General features: G+C 42.5%; 1 protein-coding gene across 4 annotated transcripts in view; it reads left to right on the forward strand.

The window, feature by feature from the left end:
- Rai14 (retinoic acid induced 14) overlaps positions 1-16,711 on the forward strand; it is a 148,907-nt gene that overhangs the window by 898 nt on the left and 131,298 nt on the right. The gene's annotated exons all lie outside the window — the stretch shown is intronic.

The following is a 16,711-nucleotide window of genomic DNA, read 5'->3' on the forward strand; positions in this document are numbered from 1 at the left end:
GGGCGGGGCGGCAGCGAGGGTCCCGCCGGCGCTTGTCCTCCGCCGCCCGGTGCCCGCGCAGGGCGGATTTGGGGACAAGAAGACGAGGAGGATGGTGGGGACCAGCCAAGTTAGGATGAGGCGCTCTTCTCCTCTCGGCCCGCGGCGGCTCGCAGGCCGGACGGGGAAGGCAGGGCCGGGTTGCTGCGCGGGGAGCGCGAGAGGGAATGAATGACCAGGCGCGGGGAGGACGGGCGCGCCCCGGTCCGCTGTGTCCCACCTGCTTCGCCCCGTCCGCTCCCCCGGCCCCTGCTTCTGGGCTCGACCCGCCTCCTGGCTGAACTTGGAGCAGCAGGGGAGGGAGGCGCGAGCGGGAGACGCCGGCGGGCTCCGGAACCCAGGGTCCGCTATTGTTCCTTTGCGGACTTCGGGGAACCCTTCGGCTGGCGCAAGGACGCAGGCGAGGCCCCTCCGGGCCTCCCGCGGCCCCCCGAACCCGCCCCCTGCCTGTCCTTTCCCGCGTCGTGCTCCGAGGAAGACGGGGAAGCGGGATGCTGGAGTTGGGGTGGCTGTGACTTCGGGAGGAAGGAGGGGCGCCCGCCATGTGCGACGACCCCGGCCCGGGAGGACGGGATCCTTCTCCCACCTGGCCTTCCCTGCCGGCTTGGGCCGGTCTGTCCGCTGTCCTGCAGTTTGCAGGGTGCATCTGCATCTGCAACCCCTTTTGGGTGGGTGGGTGGGTGGGTAGGGGGTAGATGGTAAGGGTCTCAGACCCTGGAGATGGAGCAGACGGGAATTACAGCAGATAGAGGTCTGTGGAACCTGAAGGGATCGGAAGTGACCTCGCAAGGACCTGACAATGGGCAGGGCATCCAGGCTCCCCTTTCTTGCCTCAGGAGCCCAGCTCAGCGCAATTCTTATTTCCAGTGATGGATTGGGGCAAATCTGCGCGCTCAGTAACAGTCGCCTGGGACCTGCCGCTTCCCCAACAATGCAGGCTCGTAGGTGATTTGAATGGGGTTTCCTTCTAATAGAGCTCTGGAGAGCCGAGAGTGGCCCGGAATGGGGAAAGATTGCTTCTTATCTGCGGAATGTGATCTCAAGGCCATAAAAGTCCGGAGGAGAGAGGATTTGGTTTTGTCCTTTAATAGGACTTCGCAGAAGCTCATTTAAGGAGGAGTCCTCACCTCCTTGAGGTTTGAACAAGAATTGGAGAAGAGACATGAATCACAGGGAGGCGGAACTGATTTCTGTATTCCATATGTGGTGGCCCCTATGCATTATTACTGACGGGTATAATTTGATAACCTTTTCTTAATAACTAGCAAATGAGATCTTTATTTCCTTGGGCTTGTAAGGCAGCCAGTTTTATCCGGCATATATCCAGTTCTTATCATTTTAACCAATACCTGCTTTTAAAAATTTTTTGTGTGTATGTGTTTTTTATTTTTGTGGTATATTTTAGATAAGCATAATGATCACATTCATCATAGGGAATTTGTACCTGTACATGATGTGCGGTGCTTCTTTTTTTCTACCCCATTCCCCTCCCCTCCCTTCAACTCCCTTGGGCTGAGAGACACATCCTTTGCTGGGCTGCCCCATGATTTTCATCATTTCCATTTCCTGAGATACTCCCTAAATGAATTTATTGAAACATTTACATTCCTTAAAATAGTTTTACAACCTTTTGGGGGAGGGACAGTGTTGCAGATGGTGCCTAGATAGGGCTTTGTGGATTTCTGAGCAAGCACTTTACCACTGAGCTAGAGCCCAATCCTGTTTTGAAGGTAGTGGTTATAGCCCAGTCGAAAAAAAATCTTAGTACTGTATCTGTGAAACTGAATAAGAAGAATAATGCTGAGCCTCTGAGGGTTCAGCGGGGGAGTGATACATTGCCCCACCCTTGAGCAGTGTTTCTGACAGTGAAATTCCATCTCTAGATTGCTAGTTCGAAAAGCATCTCAGAGGCAGGTACCTACCGTCCTCCCGTGCTTTTGTTATTGTTGTTACTGAGCTCAAACCCTCGGCCTTGTACTCAGCAGGTGCTCTGCCACAGAGCCACACCCCCAGCGTCCCTACCTTCTACTTTAAAAGTAAGGAACTGAGCTTTGGAAGTTAAGGACTACTGGGCCTTCAATTTAATAGAATGTGGTGGGGAACGTTTATCTTTCCCTCCCTCTCTTCCACATTAAAAAAATGAGATATTTCAAATATGCGGAAAAAAGAGAATATAGTAAAGCATTCATTTTTCCACTAGCTAGGTTTGAAAGTTGCTCACATTTCCATATTTCCTTATACCCTTCCTCATCAAAAGTAAACTGTAATTTAAAGATTTTTACCCGTCCGACACTGTCTCCCTACAGCCTCAGGTAGCTACTAATGTGGAATTGGTGGATACAGTTTCCAGCCGTATTGTGGTACTTCTGTGGATTATATATCCACAAAAATATATGAAAGTTTGTACTTAGTATTTCACATAAATGGCATAATTCTGTATATATACAGCTTGCATTTTATACTTACCATTATGTTTTTGAAGTACATGTAAATCTTTATTCACCTTAGCCGCTACAGAGAATTCTAGTATATGAATAAATCATAGTATAGCTACTCCCTTGCCAAGAGAAAATTAGAGTTGCCAGTTTTTCACTGTTACCAGCACTTTTTCTGTTGAGGAACAGTTTGTTTCCACTTTTTTTATTGTAACAGTGGTAAAATACAAATTCTGAGACAGTTTCCTTGCGCACAAAGTTCTGTGTTACATAGCTGAGCAATTAGTTGCTAGATAGTGAGGTTAACATAGTGCTGCTTTTATCATTTCATTCATTCCTCAAGAAATATTTATATAGGATGTCTCTTGGCCATCAGTTGAATGAAAAAGTGGATTGTTCAGTTTTAAACTCTAGGAACACAGATTATATTCATTGACTGCATTTATTTTTGTTTTTAAATAAGAAAAGTGCCTCTTCATTATAAAGCTGAAGCATGGAACAAAATCATTGTGGTAAGTTTGGGATTCTTGTGCAAAAGCCTTTCTCAGACATCTCAGGAAGCATTTCTAAAGGCACATTCCTGCTCCAAATGTATGAAAATGTGGCTGTGTTCGGGGCATATTTTGCCATTAATGGTAACCCCTAAACTGGAAGGAGTTTTAGGCATTTCCACATGGCTTCCTCGTTAGTCTTTCAAACTGCTGGGCACCTACCTGCCTCTGAGCCTTTACATTTGCTGTTCCCTCTACTTAAGAGAGCTCTTCCCCTAGATATCTCCACGGCAGTGCCCTGCTTCCCGAGGTGTTTAGTCAAACACTCTTTCCACTATGCCCTGACACATCTCCGTGTTGGATTTTCTTCCACGGCCCTTATCACCTTCTACTTTGCCACCTCTTTTGTGTTAGTATTGCCTCTCTTTCTGTGCTTGGATATAAGTCCACAAAGGCGGGGTTCCTTTCTCTGGTTTACTATTGAGTCCCTTGTATCCAGAACAGTGGTGAAACATAGTAGGTACTCAGTTATTGATGAACAAAGGAAAATAGTGCTTTTTGTTGTGATTCTTTACTTGGAACTTCTCTTTCGGCGCATATTGCACATCCTAATGACGTCTCTTATTACATAGCTGTAATTGAGTACGCCGAATGTCATATTTATAGATTCTTTTTTTATTTTAAAGAGAAAAAATACTAAAAACTGATACAAATTTCAAAACAAGATAATAGGATAGTGATACAGTTAGTACATTACTTATTGTTATCTTCAAAATAGTTGCTCAGATTACAGGATGTAGGCATGAAAAATTGACCAAGCAATATATGCACAAACCTTTTTCAGTGAACTAATAGAAATTAGTAGTATAGCTATCCTAACTACCATATATACTTGCTTTTTTTGCCTTCCTTTTCTCCTTTCCCATCCCAGGTTCTCTTTCCTTTTGCACAGTTTCTTCCTATTTCCCAATATCTGTTGTACATTTTGGCAGTTATTTATTCTTTCAGCTTCTTACTCTAGGGAGACAATATGATGTTTACACATGTGAGACATTTATTGCACTAATGAGTATGATGTCAAGTTGCATCCATTTACCTATAAAAGTCTCAAGTTTATCCTTCTTTATAGCTGAGTAATACTCCATTGTATAACAATACCACGTCTTTTTTTATCCATTCCTCAGTTGATGGGCATTTGGGTTGTTTCCAAGATTTAGCTATGACAAATTGTGCTGCTATAAATATGGGGGCACATATATCGCTGTGGTATGATGTTTTTAATTTTTCTGGGAAGATACCCAGAAGAGGAATAGCTGGGACCTCTAATCCTAGTTTTTGAGGAATCTCCACACTGATTTCCACAATGATTGCACCAGTGTACACTCCCTGCAGATCCTAGCAGCATTGAAAAAACTCTAGGTCTTCTAAAGAAATCACTCTATTTAAATCCATGTGATTTATCCCACAAAATGTTTGTGCCTTTAGATTTTTTCACCTAGCAGTTTGCTAACTGTAAATTCAAAGAAAGGTGTATGTGGCAGGATGCTTGGTAGACACTCACATTTCCTTTTCATCATAACCCAGTTCTCCAGTGTTACAAATGTGGAAGGTGCAGAATCAAGGGATGCTGGTCCCCACCCCCAGTTCACACAGTACCTGTCCACACAGGCAGTGACTGTTTCCAGCAACATCCACAGTGAATTTCTAAGAACAGGAAGGGATGTTTTTGAGAATCACCGCGAAGGGTGTGCTCGTCAGTGCCCTGACTTTGAGCCTTCATCGGTGGGGGTTTTAGGGGAGGGTGGTTTCATGAACAGAGGGAGAATGATGATCTAATCTCAAGCTCTAGGAAGAACCAATGTATAGTAAGTACCTAGAAGTACTCCAAGTACTGTCATATTGTCAAATACTTAATCATGGAACAGAGAACAATAATTGCTATGGTGCAGTGCATTATTTTGCTAGAAGCCAACTGAATTTTCTTTGCCTTGCATGATGAATATAGGGGTTGACAAACAAACCCAAATATATCAAAAGCTTCTTAGGTATATTCTAAGCAGGTAATCAGGAAAGGGGTGTGGGGTTTTTTCCAGTTAACTATACAGGAATATGATACTGGTGGTGTCCTTAAAAAATCACTAGATTATTGAAGTGTGACCATTTTAACTTATATAACAAAATGATAGTGAAAGAAATCAGAAAATTATGGGGTGACGTGTTTTAATGCACCTTCAATTTGAAAACAAAGCATAGAATTATATGATTATTCTTAAAACACTGCACAATTTAATGAAATTTCTTCTCTTTGCATGTAGTTACCCATGAGTTGGAAATTATGGGTGGTTCAGCAAAAGTTAGAGAAAGATTATTCATCGAATGGCCATTTCCTAACTCCCACCAACTACACTGAACAAAAGCTGGTCTGGTTTTAGACATCAGACTCACTCTTGGGTATCAGTATGCTTAGTTAACGTTTTAAAGTGGAACTCGATAAAAAACTCCAGTGTTTAATTGAAGGAAACATGCCTCAGTCTTCAGCTTTATATTGTAAGTGTCCAACAGAGTATCTGTCACATGGTAGGTAATTAACTTTTATTGAGTTACACACTCATAACCCCAAAGGTCATCTGTCTCTCATGGTGGCCATCAGTCGTAGAGCTGTCTAGTAAAAATGAAAAATCTAAACAGTAATCCAAAGGTAGGGAGATGTAGGTAGCAGCAGAATGTACTTTCTTCTGCCCACAGTTTGGGGAAGTTCATAAATGGCTCTCCACTGCTTCACCAGCTGGGTTTCTGAGATAGATCTCACCTCTTCTAACCCACGATCTAGTCCAGTCCTTTCTATAGTAAGTGACATACTCTGGAAATACAGTGTCTTGCCATGTAATTCCATTGCTGTTGGTCACCTCGGGCAAGGTTAAACCTTCAGGTGTTCTTCATGCTTCCAGATTATCAGAATTCAGGTGTGAGAAAATTTGATTGTAGTGTAAGAAGCTTACTGTACAATGGAAGAAGTTACATGCATTTGTTCTCTCCCTCTTTCTTAAACTGATACTTAGTGAACACCAAAGTTTACCATCAGGTAGCCTCACGTAGGCAGTTCATAGTCTACGGTACCACTGTCCCTCACAATCATTTATTGTATTGTAATATTTTATACCGACTTTTTAAAATTTCAACATAATCTTTCTTATGGGCATTGATACCAATAAAAGAAAAATCAAGTCTGTCTCTATTTTTATGATATCTAGACTAATTCAGTTTGCTCAATCTAAAATTTTTGTTTTCATTTTAAAGTACTGAATAATTCTGAAATGAGCAGCAGCAGCACCTGCTTCTTTTCAGTTGCGCTGGGTCTGTCCAGTGGCTGTTGCTGGTTGAAGTAGGAGAACCTCAGACAGAAAAGAAGGCTGTAGCAGAGCTCATTGGGCAGGGAGTAGGTCAAAGACCTGAAACACTGCTTTTTACACTAGGGTGGCGTCAAGAAAATTTTTCCTCCAAGAAGACTCCATTATGCAAACTGAGAAACCATCTAGTAATGATTTTGAAGTAGTTTTGAGTCAGAGGTACACACTTCTGCAAATCTAATGCAGGTTCTGGGCCATTTTTTCCTGGAAGACGTTGACTTACAAACAGTGATGCTATATGTTTAAGAGGTTTATGGAGCTCCCTGATATAAGGCCACTTCTGACCCCCGTTGAAATGCACTGATTGAGAACTTAAAGCCTATTTGAAAGGACCTAGAAAACTCCTATTTACGCTGGGCATGGTGATGCATGCCTGTAATCCCAGCACTCGGGATGTTGAGGCAGGAGGATTGTTGCGAGTTTGAGACCCGCCTGGGCTACAAAGTGAGCTCAATGTCAGCTGGAACTGCATAGGGAGACGCTGTCTCAAAAAGACAGTAGAAAAGAAAACTCCTATTTATTTATTTTTTTTCTGGTACCCAGAATCAAACTCGATCTTGTACTTGCAAGGCAGGCGCTGTGCCGCTGAGCTATATTCCTGGCCCCCCTGTTTACTTTTAGCACTTCTCAAGGGGGAAGATTAGTTACAAGGGATCTGTTTTCTATCCTGTGCCACTGTCCCTCAGCACAGTTTGATAAGCTGGCAAATGTGAGTGGAAAATAATAATTGTGAGTTTTATATCTTTAGCTGGAAAACCAGCCATCGGTTGCTATACCAACCCATCTCCATGCTCATGATCATTTTTAGGAGCTGTTTCTGTTGAATGCACTTAGAAGTACTAATAGTACTATTTAGAAGTAATGAAAAGTCGTTCTTCAATGTGACTATTTCATAGAGACTTGAAAGATTCTAAAGGTGGGACTTAAGCTGCTCAGCCAAGGGTGATGCATCGCTTGGTCTAGAGTTGGGCCTGCACTGTCCTCCTGCTCTTCAGGAAGCAGCACTTTCTGGGCTTTACTGTTGCAGAGAGAATGGAGATGCATCTCTTTCTTGCTCAGTGATACTCCTGGGCTCACAGGATAGGCCTTTCACTGCAGCCCAGTGGGGGAATATTCCTACCTTGTGCTCCGTTTTACTGTTCCTGCCCTGGCTGCTCAGTCTGATGGGAGCCAGTGGGACCCTAAGGAGGACAGGGCCACCTTTCCTAGTCAGGGTGCTGGCCATCAGCTGGACGCTTGCTCTCACAGAAGAAAGCTTCCTTCTGGGAAGTTAAAAGCCCTGCCTCTGTCAGCCACACTTAGCACTTCTGTTGGGGTTTAGAGTGACATCCTTAAGCCAGTGCAGGCAAAAATTGGGGCAGGAGCCTGGTGCAGTCGCACTTCTCTGTAGTCCCAGGACTTTGGGGAGGTCAGTGCAGAGAGAGAGCAAGTTTGGGTCCCACCTGAGCAAATTGGTGGGACCATGCCTGAAAATTTTAAAAAGGGCTGGAGATACAGCTTCATGCAGAGGCCCTGGTTTCAATTCCCAGTACGAAAAAAAGAAAAGGAGGGGCTGAAAGAGGTGCCGACCTGCTTGTAACAGAGTTTGCGTGATGGAAATTCAAAACCAGTCAGGTTCCGGAAACACTAGCATTTTGCTGGCCGTGAATAAGGTCAGAAGTAGTCTGACTCTATGTCAGATTTCCCATGAGTACAGGAGTTGCTGGGATAATTGAACATTCATGGGCCCCTGGGTGAATGGCAATCCCGCCTGTATGGGCTTAGAGTTTTAGCCATGGTAAGACAGGTTTGCTGTCAGCAATGTTACGAGGCCTACTATTGGTTTTTGGGATGGAGTGGTGGGAGGAACGCATTTTACAGAGGAGGCTGAGGCCCATGGAAGTGAAAATAACCTCCTGGCAAAGGACAGTAAGGGCAGAACTAGATATAGTCCTAGTTTTGGCTGCATGCAGCCGCAAGCCCCTAAACATTGTGCCTTTTTGTCTCTCAGATACTGTTATTGGGAGTCTTACAGGTAGCTAATTATAATTGTTACAGATGAAGACTTGTTCGGGTTAGACTGTCCACTCTGAGGAAATGGGGTGGAAACTGGGAGTCTCAGTACGGCAAATGGCATCGAGCAGTGTCAGGAAGGTTGGAAAGGATGTGGAACCCAAGCCCTCAGCATCCAGCTCACTGAGAAGTGCGTAAACAAACCCATTTGTCAGGCTTTGTCAGCGAGTTAACAGATTCTGTGCGGAATCACTTAATTTGACAAGAACGTCCAAGTAATTTGAACATCTCCTGTGAAAGTTGTCATGTTGCTGACCGAGCATTTGTGAACAAACGAGGGAGCAGACAGGCTGGTGTTGCTGAGAGAAGCAGCGCTGCTCGGGGCCTCCTCCCTGCTTAGCAAGGATGTGGGGCCAGTGAGGCAAAAAGCTCATGGAAAAGAGGCTGCATTTTCTTCCTTAGGAAGTGCAGCCCCAAGGAAAATATAAGATGCACTCCTCCCCAAATATGCCAGAGCCCCAGGTGGTCAGTGTCCTGTATGACCCAGCAGGCTGCATACCCAGCCAGGCGCTGAGCAGTATCCCTTCTCTTTCCAAGTGATCTTACTTCAGGCAAATCTACATGCATCATGTTTGGAATTTGCTTCAGGTGTTCTCAGAACCTTAGGATCTTCCCTTAAAGAAAAAAATGCTTAGATTTTTCTTTGAGGCTAATACAGTTTTTCTCTTCTGAGGGAAAAAAAAAAATCGCTTTTCTTTTCTATGAGCTTTTTTTTTTTTTTTTTTTTAATTGGGAAAAAGACCACACAAAATATAAGCATAGAAAATTATGAGCTGGGAATATGGCTCAGAGGCACAAGAGCCTGCTTGACAAGCCCAAGATCCTGAGTTTGATTCCAGGGAACTTAAAAAAAAAAAAGAAAGAAAGAAAATTATAACCACTATCCATAGGCATATCATCTAACAATCTAAAATTACCTCATTACAGAAAACTCATTCTTTTTTTTTCTTAAAGAAAAGTCATTCTGCACTAGCCTTATATGTCTAGTCAGCAGTATGATTAATTCTGGGTAATTAGATTTTTTCTATACTATATAATTTTATATAGCCTTGAACATGTCCTCATTTACTTTCTTATTGCTTTTCTGGTCTTTAAAAGCCAGAAAAAGGCAGACAGACCAAGCACACTGATTTCTTCTCAGTGACACCTGTACCAAGCAATCCTTTCATCCATCTGTTGATGGCTGTGTTACTGTTGTTTGCACCTCATTTGGCAAGAAGTTTGCTTTCTCCCTCTGCTTTTAAACAACCCCTGATTAAAGTGCACACCCAGGACAAAAGGCGCTGGATTCCCATGACACAAAAGGGGTGTTTGATATCCACTGTGGCAAAAGAAACTGAAGGAGCAGCGCACCCTATCCTGTCACTATCTGCTGCAGACCCGTGGCTGCCTGCCCTGCTGATGGCCCTTTAGTGTGTCATTTCCAGAACAAGGGTCACCCTGCTCTTCCTGCCCCATTCTTGTTCCTCTGGGTGGCATTTTTAAGATTCCACTTTTATTATCATATCGGTGCTTTTCATTGTCCTGAAGGATTATAGTATATCATTTTTTATTGCTTGGAGAGAGTTGTACAACATAGAACAATTTTCTTTTCTTTTCTTCTCTGATTTTTCTCCTTTCCTTTCCTTTCCTCTCTTTTTTTTTTTTTTTTTTTGATATGGGGGGATGAACTAAGGCCCTTCACACTTAGCTACATGCCCATTCCTTTTTAAATTTTTTTTAGTTTGAAACAGGCTTTCACTTAGTTGTTAAAGTGCCTGGTTGGTCTGGAACTTGTGCGGATTACAGACACGTGCTGCTACGCCCAGCTACAATAATTTCAACGGAAATTTCCTAATGTTAGGGACATATGTGAGCATCAGACATTCTGCTTTTCCAAATTGTTACCAAAACATGGGAACCTCCATCCCGATCTATACTTTGTCAGTCTAGTTGAGAGTAAAACTGGCCCTTTCACTTGTCTGTAATTATCTTGATATTTTTTCTGATACTGACTTTAGCATAGTTGTATGCTAAAGGATTTTACTCCTGATTTCATTAAAATTACTTGTTAGCTATATACTTCACCTATGATTAGGACAAAGAAATAAAGGACTCGCCCCAGCCCAAGCCAGGGAGGTAGGTGGTAGAGCCAACAGCCCCAAGGAATGCCTTTTGTAGGTTGGTCCATTCAGATTTCCCGGAGGCAGCTCTCTATGTGCCAGGAGCAGTTCTGAGGACAGCTCTGTCTTTAAAGGCTACTGGTTCTTTTTTTCTTTTAAGTACTTGAAAGATTACTCACTTGGTCTAAACTCTTCTTAATTATTAATGTTGTCTAATATGTAGCCTCGTGTCATGTTGGGCTCAATTATTGGGCCTCAATTTCATCTATCTTCTGTTTGTAAGTGGTGCCACTTTGACCAAAAAAAACTTTCCATGCTGCAATTTACTAATCTGGAAGCTGGGAGTAATAATAATAGCATTTAATTCTGAAGTGGTTTTGAGGATTAAATGAGATGTTACTTATAATGCCATTTTAAAAGTAAAAGTCTGCAAAGCAGTCATTTTAATAAGTTGACACCTACTGTGGCAGTTGCCATTTCAAATACTATTACGTTCTCTATCAAACTACCTTTAAAGAACTGCTGCTTTGTTGGCCAAAATGATTATTTTATTGTATCTATATCAATAAAGACAAGTTGCCCATATGTTGTTCTAACACATTATAGTTTACGGTTTTGGTTTTCTCTTTATTCTTCTTCTTGTTAGTTTCACTATTATGCCATTCTGTTTGGTGGACAAAAAATGTACTTTCATTTCTTAAGACCAACTCATTCCAAATTGTATTAAAAAATTCTGTAACGAATGTATCTGATTTCAACCATAATTTAAACACAGCAGTAAAATTTTGGTGAAACTGAACATGGTTGTGGGTAGCATGCAGGGATAGTGCAGGCGAGTTCATCACTGGTGATTAGGAAAACTGTCCAGCTGTTGATAGAGAAAGATATGGACTCTTTTTGGAATGGGTTATAGTGCAGTAATAACTGAGTCCATTAGTGCTGAGTAGAATAAAATCAGCGGCTACTTGTTCTTTATTCTCATACAGAAGAGTGAACCTTCCTTCCTTCCTTCCTTCCTTCCTTCCTTCCCTCCTTCCTTCCTTCCTTCCTTCCTTCTTTCCTTCCTTCTTTCCTTCCTTCCTTCCTTCCTTCTTTCCTTCCTTCTGCTCCTCCTCCCTCTCTCCCTCCCCTCTCCCCTTTCCCTCCCTGTACCCCTCCCCTTCCCCTCCCTGTACCCCTCCCCTTCCCTCTTCTCCTTTTTTTTTTCTCTTTTTTGTTGTTTTTTTTGTTTTTCTTCCGGTACCAGGAATCAAACTCACGACCTTGTGCTTGCCAGGCAGGCGCTGTGCCGCTGAGCTAAATCCCCAGCCCCCCTCCTTTTTTTTGATGGTATTGGGGATTGAACCCAGGACCGTCATATGGAGCTACATCCCCAACCCTTATTTTTGGACAGGGTTTTGCTAAGTTGCTCAGGCTTGGCTTAAACTCAGTTCTCCTGCCTAAGTCTCACAGAGTGATTCTTTCAAACTACAACTTTCAAGCCAGGCGTGGTGGTGCATGCCTGTGATCCTGGATGCTGAGACAGGAAGATCACAGTTTCAACCCTGGCCTGCCCAGAGTGAGACTTTCTCTCAAAATAAAAAATAAAAAGTGGCCTAGAGATGAAGGCTCTGGGTTGAATGCTCAGCACCAATCAAGGAAGAAAGAAAAGAAGGGAGGAAGGGCTGGGGATGTAGCTTGGGGCAAAGGTTCACTCTTAGTGCCATTAAAAACAACTGTAACTTTCAATCATCTGACTTGCATATTTACTAAATCTGAGTTTTGTGATCTTATGATAGATAGTAAATAAATAGTCAAGTCTGGTAACACATACACTTTTAGTTTTATTTTTATCCTACTTATAAGATGCTATTATAGTCTTTTAAGATAAAACCTAAATTATTACTGTCTAGCAAAGATACAAGACACAGAGGCTACAAGAGTAATTTAAATTTTTCTCATAGTCACAGAAAGAAAGTTTAAAACAATGAAATTAATATTTTACCAAGTATACTCAAAGTACTATCATTTCTATCATGTAATCAATATAAAGCTTATTTAAATTGTTTTGTTTTGCTTTTGTTTTTTGTCTTTTTGAGACAGGGTCTCGCAATGCAGTTAGGCTGGCCTTGAGCTCACTTTGTAGCCCAGGCTGGTCTTGAACTTGCAGCGATCCACCTGCCTCAGCCTCCAAAGCTTATTTGTGATACAGTTGACATTCTGTTTTTCCAATAGGTCTTTGAATTCCATTTGCGGTGCATCTTGATTTGCACTGATCACATTTTAAATGCTTAGTAGCCACATGTGGCTCATGGTTACAGTACTGGACAGCACTTGTATAAGTATTGTGGCTTCATATGGGTCCTATAACCCCCGCACCAGAACTGTCTAGGATGGTTTCCAATAAACGCATGTTTGACGAAGTTTTCCTGTGTCTTTACCTAGTTTACCTGGGATTTTGCCTGTGGCTTTGAAGCATTTTTGTAGAGAAGTACAATACCTTTATCAAAAACTGGTTATACATGATATAATGGACATTTGAGATTTTGTGTACAAATTTTTATCTCTGCTTTTGTACATGTGAATGATCTACATGGACTTCTTTAATAGTAAGGGTGATTTTGTAGACAAGGGTTGTTGTGTGATCTGCATTTCTATATCCACTGTGTACATACTTGTCTTACAGGTGACATTCAACGTATATGAGTAAGACATAGATTTCTTACCTTTCCCCAAATAGATTTCTTATCTTTCTTAAATTACAAGCTCAGCATATTAAATCTTCGTTACACTAATGGAAGCATTCTCAAACCTTCATGTTAATACTGTTTGCTTTTTATGCCTACATCCAGAAAGTGGCTGAAAATGGAAAGTTAGCAGGTTCAGGGTTTCAAATTCAATTAGCAGAAGTTTGTCTTCACCAACAGGAGACTCTAGGCCCCCTCTGACCCAGGCCTGGAAGAGCTGGCAGCTTCTAGTGGAAAAAAAGTTCTGAAAAGCTTTTTCATTTTCACTGCCAGGGCAGTCATGTGGCAAATCCAGGCTAGCTTGGACCCTGGGAGTGATACCTTGATGCTTCAATCACTGTGTTAAGCATCTCTCTTGATTAGAGTAAATTAGGGTGAGTAATTATATTTGCATTTCATGTCTTCACTGCTATTCAAGAATAAGTGCACAGAAGGTTGTCACTGGGCCTTGAGGCCGCCTGGTTCAGCAGTGTCACCCCCTGCTCCCCAGGGAAGCTTCCCCACTGTTCTCTCCTTGTTTCCTCCTATTTTGAAGGTTTTCCCTACTCATCTCCAGGAGCAACTTCCTTGTTTCCCTCCTTCGTACTTCTTTGCCTGTGTGGAGCCAAGGCCCTGGGCATCAGGGGACGGGGATGTACCCCCAAGCACTTGTCTCCATTGGATCCAGCTGTGACTGTAGCTTTTTATTTCAGGAGGGTTTTACAGTAGTGTTACGGTTCATGTTTAGATGTCCCCAAAGCCTCATGCCGTCATAGGTGGGGCTTTTTCAGAGGTGACTGAATCTAGAGTGTGTAATGCTGGGATTAAGGGTGTGTGATTACTAAATCAATCCATTGGTTTGGTATCACCTTAATTGCAGTAACCCAGGTGGAATATAAAAGGGGCAGAAAGAAGCTACTAAGGTCCCTTGCTCACTCTCGCCTGCCTGCTTGCTGTGGACTCTTTCTCTTCTGTGATGCCACCTGCCATGCCACTCTGCCTTGGAGTCAGCCAACTATGTGTGGAAACTTCCATGAATTGTGTGCTAAATAAATCTTTAACTTTGGTTACAGGTATTTTGTCTCAGCAGTGAGAAAAGTAACTAAGAAAATAAAAGTAAAAATAGCCTAATCTATTCCTTTCCAGTTGATTGGGATTATTGTATTTTCATTGTTAGCCTCGTTTCTATAGGAGAACCAAAGGGAACTTACTGTCAGAATGGAAATAGCCCAGAACACCTATACCTGGATTGCTGATGAGGTTTTCTGCAGCGACTGCCCCTCTGTTAGAGGTGCGGTGTGGAGTGCTGCGGAGAGGGGAGTGAGGTGTGAGGGTCTAGGACAGATTGGGTCAGAGAACAACTAACAACCAAACAAGGCAAGAAGTTACCCCCTCCCTAGCTTGCAGGAAACATTGTAGGCCATCTATTATACTCATTTTACCTCAGACTCCAGAGAGTATCTATTCTACTTCTGTAGGTTCCTGAAGTAAATTTAGCTCCAGACTTCAGAGATGGACTGAACAGACAGTGCAAGCTATAGCTGTGCTGTCGAAGTTCTAAGCACCTCTTATTGTGGCAGCTGAGATGAAAGACTGAGCACAATTAGGTGACAAGGCCACAACGTATTTGTATGCTTTTTTTGCAAGGGACAGAAGTCAAGCTGAACTAGCTTTAGGTTTGTAGGAGCATCTTTGCTTATGTGACCCGACATCCTATGCGACAGGGATGTGGCCATAGCAGGGCTTCAGCCATCCCTGGAGTTAGCCCCAATGCCCTTTCTCCTCTCAAGCCAGCTTTCTGCGCAGGGCACAGTCCCAGAGCAGCCACCACATAAGGTCGTGGGGGGAGTGGAGTGGAAGGGAGGGCGGGAAAGAAGGTTGGCTTTGCTGAGCTGACCCAGCACCAGAGAACAGTGTCTCGCTAAAGGAGAAGAAGAGGCCACTTGCAAAATGGCAGGCAGCCCCACCTTACTGGCTGGGGAGGAAAAGCGTCGTTGTTTGAACGCACAGAGTTCAAATGACGTCCAGACATAATAGTTGGTGTTCTTGACCCCTCTGTTTCTCCTGCTCCTGGAGCCTCAGCATTCACAGGATCTATTTTATTAACTGATTTATGTGTTCCTTATTCTGAAAAGTAAGATAGTAGATGCCGGGGTAAAAAGACTTAACGGGCCAAATAGAACCACTGTGATCACTGTAAATGACATTTGCAGTATTACGGAGCGTAGAGGATCTACGTTGTCCCCATCTTCAAACGGAGTCATAAAAGCAGGTGGAATATGCACTAAGCCAACTTGTGGCAAAAAAATCTTCCCAGAAAAAAAAACAACTGGGATTAAATATAACCATGGATCGAGCCTATCACTCACCCTGAAGGTAGTTTTTATAACCAAATATTTCACATATGGGCCTCTGTTTTTACTTTTTGTATTTGATCTTTTCAAAACTAGCTTCACTGAGGTATTATTTACATCCTGCTACAATATAAGTCATTGATATATTTGGTAAATTGATGGAGTGGTGCAACCATCCCCATAATGTAGGTTTAGAACATTTCCCTCCTTCTAGAAAGCTATCTTGTGCTATTTACAGTCACTTCCTATCACCACTCCCAGCTCCAGGAAATCACTAATCCTCTTTTGTCTCTGGAAATTTGCCTTTTCTATATATGTCATAGGAATGGAATCATAGTGTGTAGTCTTTACAGTCTGGCTTTACTTAGCATAATGTTTTTAAGCTTTATATCAGTGCTACACCCTGGATCTATATTCCATTCCTTTTTACTGCTACATAATATTCCTTTATGTAGAAAGGCCACAGTTTGTTTACTTAGAAGACATGTCAGTTGTTTTACTTTTTGGCAGTCACCAATACTGCTTTTATGTACATTCACATGCATCAGTTGTGGGAATGTATGTACTCCTTTCTCCTGGCTAGATACCTAGGAATAGAATTCCTAGGTCATATGCTAAATTTATATTTAATTTTTTGAGAAAATGCCAGACTGATTTCCACAATGGCTACATCATTTTGCACTTTTACAAGTAATGCTTGAGGATTGGACCTGCACTTGATAGGTTCTTCTTGTTTTCAAGATGGGTGAAATTCAAAGAAAGGTCTCTGAAGGAGCTACTTACACATGTCTAGGCACATACGCCTTCGTATGCCTGGCTCTTTGGGGTTCAGTAGTATGTACATTCAGGGCAGTTTTTCTCTTGAGAGGTGTGCACAGGGGTTTATTAGAAGGCAGTATTGAAATGAACATCATGTAGACTAGAAAGGACATTTTAGAGATCATTAAAATAATCTCAGTAGAAGGGACAGTCGCATGGAGTTTCTTAGTCCTAGAATGATTTTTATATTCCAGGGTAGCTTGTTTTGATTAAGTCTGTGCTTTTTAAATTGAATAGATTTAGGGCAGGAGGTAACCTCGGGATTTCTTTTTAGGCTCACTGAAGCATGTGAGTAGCAGATTTGACA

The sequence above is a fragment of the Chinchilla lanigera genome, unplaced genomic scaffold (assembly GCF_000276665.1).
Source record: "Chinchilla lanigera isolate Chin_1 unplaced genomic scaffold, ChiLan1.0 scaffold00025, whole genome shotgun sequence".
Taxonomy (NCBI): domain Eukaryota; kingdom Metazoa; phylum Chordata; class Mammalia; order Rodentia; family Chinchillidae; genus Chinchilla; species Chinchilla lanigera.